Consider the following 6223-nt stretch of genomic DNA (forward strand, 5'->3'; position numbering starts at 1 on the left):
ATTATGAAGGGCTCTAAATACAAACAAAATTATTAGTTTTTAGTTGCATCCTCATCTATGTACTGGTATAGGTGCAAATATAAAACTTTATTATTTCTATTTTCATTGTCCTTTCTGTTAGAATAACACATTTATTTGGTAATACTATGGGAATTCTTAAACTTGATCTATCTTAGAGCCTCCGCATGTCTTAATCCAGCCCTGCCTCCAGCTATCCTGCCCAGACCCTCTTTTGAGGCCAAGACCATAGACTTTAAGTATGTGATTATTCCTTTAGGCCCTCTGGTGAAGGAGAAGATCACTTTCTGTCAAGACAACTTCCCCCAACTGATTTTCTGATGCTAGGATTCTCCTGTAGGTTTTATGCAACAACAGACCCTGAAGTGAATCCTGGCCACTGTACTTTGCTTTGTCAGTGATCTAGGATTTGACTTATTGTAACTGTTAGCGTCAAATTCCCCCAGATACTGGAAACCAGACTACATGAAGCTCACTTGTAACTGAACTAAGGATTTCTTTATGAAATGCAGATTGCAAGACACTCCTTGCTCCCCAGTAGCAGTGATCTATTTCAAAGCGATGATTGGAAACCTCAGCTAGAATCTGTGGCTATCTGGACGTGTGTTGATTGGCTATGCCAGGTAACCATACCATACACAATGGGAACCCTACAGTCTTGGGGCTTTTGTACACTATGGAGACTATAATGGCATAGCTATGGTGGCATAGCTAGTCTACTATTGCCCCATAGTGCAGAAGCAGATCACGATGACAGACAGGTTTTTTCATCACTTTAGAAACTTCACCTACAACCTGAGCAAAAGTACTAGGCCACTGGCAGCATAGCTAAGCTTTGGTGCTCTTCTCAGGCATAACTTTTTCACACACAAGAGCACCATAGCTGTGTCAAACTAAATTTTAATTACTTTAGTCCTGGTAGAAAATCTGCTACAAAATCCCTCAGAAATACCTGGGCCGCCACAGGCAGGGAATGCTCAAGACTGGCAGGTGCAGTCCCTGTCTCCAGCCCAGTGTCCCCATTCACCCCCACCCCCACCCATTTAATCAGTAAACTAGGATTTTACATCCCTAGTAGAGAAAAGTCCTGAACTGAGTTTCAGTGTACTCATGGAGGTATGTATTTACTGAACATTAAAATAAATACAGCCCTACATGTCTTTGGATATGTACTCTTTTAATGTACAATCATTTAAATTTAAAACCATCTATTTAGAAGGGAGTGGAAAAGGGGCAGGGAATGTCTTTTTCAGAAATAGATTAGTGTAAGCTATATCAAGAATCTGGGCACTTTAGTATCCCTCTCCAGTTACTACATGCATCATAAAGAACAGTTGAATTGGATCCCAGACAGGCCATGTAGATGTACTCAGACAGTTGTGAAAATGATTTAACTCAGGAATAGGAACATTTTTGGATCAGGGACCACTGACCTACAGAAAAATCCATCTGGGGCTGTATACAAGTGAGAAGCAAAGACACTAAGAAGGAGAAAGATACTCCCCACATTCCCCTTGCACACCAGAGCCTAAGGGACCCAGTTTAGTAGATTGTGTGTGCTCTAGCCCCACAGTTGGGTGGCAGGGGGGCTGGACGCCATCATGGGCTCCCCAGTATTGGGGGGGAGGCTAAGGCTCAGGGGCTGGATCCAGGCAAGCCAGCTTTAGGTTCCCCACCCCTGGTTTAACTTAATATGGCTTTGTATGTTTAAGCCAAGTGGTTTCTGAAAAATGTTTTGAATTTTTGCCATGTTTAGACTGAGATTGTTTGCTATTGGTGGGTTTGCTGAACTAATTGCCAGACAAAGGCTAGATGTGACCACAAATAACTGGTTGGTTCCATCTTTATGAGAATGTCAACAGAGCACCCCATTTGTATGCAAATTCTTAGGTATAAAACAGTAAGGGAAGAAACAAAGGAGACTATCATTAGCAGCAAAAATCTTTGCATTACACTTCCTTAGAGCCAGAATGACTGTGGTTTTGGGACATCTGCTTCCTTTTTTCTCCACAACCTTTAAACAGTGGGCCCTCGCCAATGCTGTAAGAAAGGGAGATGAACCAGTACACTGATGTAGCTGTAATGCAGGGGTGGGGAACCTCAGGCCTGGGGGCCGGATGCGGCCCCTGTGGCTCAGGGCTCCCCCCCCCCCCAGCATTTGGGAGCCTGTACTGGCATTCCAACCCTCCCACCACTGTGGGGTTGGAGCACACAGAAGCTACTACCTGGCTACCGCCTAGGCTCTGATGTCCAAAGGAAATGTGGGGAGTGTTGTTCTTCTCAGTCAGGGGCTACATCAGTGAGCAGTTTTTGTTGTTGTTTTTTGCTTCTCACTTGTATGCAGCCCCTGACTAATTTTTCTGCGGGTCAATGGCCCCGACCCAAAAAAGGTTTCTCACCCCCGCTGTAGTATAAGCACACTGCAGTAAAATACATATTAACAAATGACTGGCATCAAGGTAAATTGCACTAGTGCAAGTTACTTTCTACAATAATCCAACAAATCTAGACTAGGGATTTGCATCAGTTTAAATACATCTGTGCAAAAAAATCACAGGGAATTGCATTTATGTTCTGGTTATCTAGAGATAGCAGTACAGCTTTATCATGTACATGCTGAAGAACAGATCCATCCAAAAATCTCAGGGTAACTAAGATTCCTACAGTTGCAATCCTCTTGCAAGATATAAGCCTATCTGATAGCTCTGGCTTATTATTTTTTTCAGAAAAAAATGTAGTGACCAAAAATAAAAAAGCAGTGAGACATGTGAAGCGATAAGTAGAGCTTGCAAAAATATGTTCGGAGAAGAAAAATCCTACTTATCATATAGGACTTAAACTCTACAAATAAAAATAATTATCTATATGTATGATGACCAGTCACACACAATTTTTAACTCTCACTGAATTTTTGTCTGCACTTGAAATGTGCTGATTTGACAATGCTGGAGAAAGGAGTACTTTGTTTAGCCACAGCAGGCTTTGCTCACCAATCTGAGGCTGCTGAATTGCCCTGTAATGCAAACCATGGTGATGTTTTTATGAGGTTATCTCTTGTCCATTGGGAACTGCAAAGAGAGAGTCCTGAACTAATGTCACGTAAGCAGCCTGACTTTTATCCGAGGGCAATGACTTCTGGTTTTACTGACCTGTGCCTTTCATTTTGTTTTTGAACATGAAAGCTATTTTAAACATAAGCCTAATTCATGTGCATCAATGGAGGTAGAAATTTGAGTGTTCAGAGTGATTGTTTTCAACATCTAGTATTTCAACATCACAAAACATTGCAAATCCTGCACTGGCAAGAGGTCATGTATTTTGTGAACATCTGAAGGACTGAAAATAATCCCACAGGGCAATTGTTGTTCGTCCATCGTGGTCAATGAAGACCTCAACACCACTAAGTCCTTTGAGATTGGATACAGTGTGTCCGAAGATGACTTATCAAGCCAATTCGGGCACCAAATGTCCTGGAACATGTTGGGCAGACGTGTAGGCATTGCAATCGTTGCGCTGGTAGCATTGGACTTGCACAGCATGCGCTTGTGTTGTGCTTCAGAGATGCGCCTTGTTTCGAGAACTTGGCATCCCTTGTGGATGAGACTGCGCCAGGCAGGGCGGTTGTGTGCCAGCGATTCCCAGATGGTTGTATCAATTCCAAACGACTTCAGGGAGGCCTTGAGTGTGTCTTTGTAACATTTCCTCTGTCCACCACGTGAGCGTTTACCAGTAGAGAGCTCCCCAAAAAGGAGCTGCTTAGGTTTACGTTCGTCCGGCATACGAATGATATGACCTGCCCATCTAGTCTGTGCACTCATCAGCAGAGTGTAGACTGACGGTAACCTTGCTCGAGAGAGAACCTCAGTGTCTGGTATTTTGTCTTGCCATCTGATGCGTAATATTCTGCGAAGACAAGTCATGTGGAAGTGATTAAGCTGTCTTGCATGCCTCTGATACACAGTCCATGTTTCACAGGCATACAGGAGGGTGGTGAGTACCACGGCTCTGTAGACCTTCAGTTTTGTTGCTCAGCTGATTCCTCGATGTTCCCATACAGTGGGGCTCAGTCTACCAAAAGCACAACTTGCCTTCACTGTTCTTCATGTGACTTCTATGTCAATGTTAGCTGCATGGGAAAGAGTGCTGCCAAGGTAGGTAAACTGGTCCACTGCCTGTAGCATCTGCCCTGTGATTGTGATTGTGGATTCTGTGTACGGTGCATAAGGGACAGGCTGATACATGACTTCGGTCTTTCTGCTGTTAATGGTGAGTCCAAAGTTGTCACAAGCTGTGCAGAACTTGTCCACACTAATTTGCATCTCTGCTTCAGAGCCAGCATACAAGGCGCAATCGTCAGCAAACAAGAAGTCTCTCAGAACAGTCTCTTTCACTTTGGCGATAGCCTGAAGTCTCCTCAGGTTGAAAAGATTCCCGACCACTCTGTACTTAAGGCTGATTCCGGCACACTGTCCTGGAAGGCATCATTCAGCATAGCAGTAAACATGAGGCTGAACAGTGTAGGTGCAAGTGCACAGCCCTGTTTGACGCCATTGGTGACTGGGAATGCCTTAGAAGATTCTCTACCGTCTAGCACTCTGGCCATCATGGCAGGGCAATACTGTAAAATCCAACTGCACTATTAAAGGTATGAATCTTGGTTTGTTATCATACTGTCCCTTAGGGCTTTATCAGTGCTTCCAACCAGGATAAGTAAAGAAGGCTTGCAAGAAAAGCATCCACTTGCTAGGTAGGCCAGGGACCTGGAAATCAGAAATCCTGGTTCTAACTTGATTCACTGTGTAACTTTGAACAAATCTACATTTATTCACTTGTTGCATGGGAACAATAATTCCTTCCTTCACTGAAGTTTTCTTTTTGGAAAGCACTTAGGATTTGTCTACACATCAACGTTATTTCAGAATAACTGACGTTATTTTGAAATAACAAATGCGCATCTACAGTACATGTCATTATTTCGAAATAATGTCAAGCTGGAGGACTTCTTACTCCAACTCCTGTAATCCTCATTCCACAAGGAGTAAGGGAAGTTGAAGGAAGAGTGTCCTCCCTTCGACTTCCTGCTGTGTAGACAGCGCCAAAAGCCAAATTAAGCTATTTTGACTTCAGCTATGCAATTGACGTAGCTGAAGTTGCGTAGCTTAATTTGACTTTTGCCCTGCTGGGTATATGTGCCCTAGTGAAAAACTACGTCTATATTATTTAATATATGATTTATATTGTCAGTCACTCATCAATATGGTAGTTTGTCATGGTCATAAATACTAAAGATAAATAAAGGCTGTGTGTGTAATGTAAACACAGTGCTGCATATCGCTTCACGTGTCTCTCTGCTTTTTTGTTTAATCGCTACCGTTTTTTCTTAAAAAAATAATAAGCCAGAGCTATCAGATAGGCTTATATCTTGCAAGAGGATTGCAACCCCTGGACCTGCTACATTTTCCTTTCACTTTTCTTTAATGACTGCACACTTTGAACCCAAACTTTGAGGTACAGACCTATCTGCACCAAAACTCTGATCCACATGATCACATAAGCATTGACTGTGAGGATGCTCTGGGGCTGGAGCACCCACAGAAAAAAAGTACAGTCCCTACCTTCATCAGCTCCTCCCTGTTCTGCCAGCACTACCCACTCACTGGTGGGCCCCACAGATCAGCTTTTCCACCTCCTTCTCAGCACTTCCCACCTGCTGCAATCAGCTGTTCAGAGGGGATGGAAGAGGAAATGGGAATGAACATGGTAGGGCATGCTCTGGGAAGGGGCAAAGGCCAAGGGCAGTCAGCTCTTAACGCTATCCAGACTGCAGTGCCCTCCCACTCCCATCATCTGCGTAGCACTCCAGTGGCAATTCAAAGGGGTCTGGGGTTCTGGCCACTGCCGCTGGCCAGGAACTCTGGGTCCCTTTGAATCTCTGAGCCCTGGGGCAGTGACCCTCTTTGCCTCCCTCTCCCCCCATCCATGGTCTTGTCTGTGCCTAAGTTCCCCCCATCTGTAAAAAATTCAGATAGTACTCTTCTTTCTCTGATTCTGTTCCCCTCCCCCATCCCCCACCATCATCACATTTATAAGTTCTTGAGGGCCTGGACTGTCTGTTCTAGATATATGTATAGAGCCAAGCACAATGAGGCATCTTATCTCTAACCAAGTATCTATATAATAAATGTCAAATAATAAATCTTTGTCA

This window comes from Pelodiscus sinensis, chromosome 1 (genome assembly GCF_052426305.1).
Source record: "Pelodiscus sinensis isolate ZL-2025 chromosome 1, ASM5242630v1, whole genome shotgun sequence".
NCBI classification, from domain to species: Eukaryota; Metazoa; Chordata; order Testudines; family Trionychidae; genus Pelodiscus; species Pelodiscus sinensis.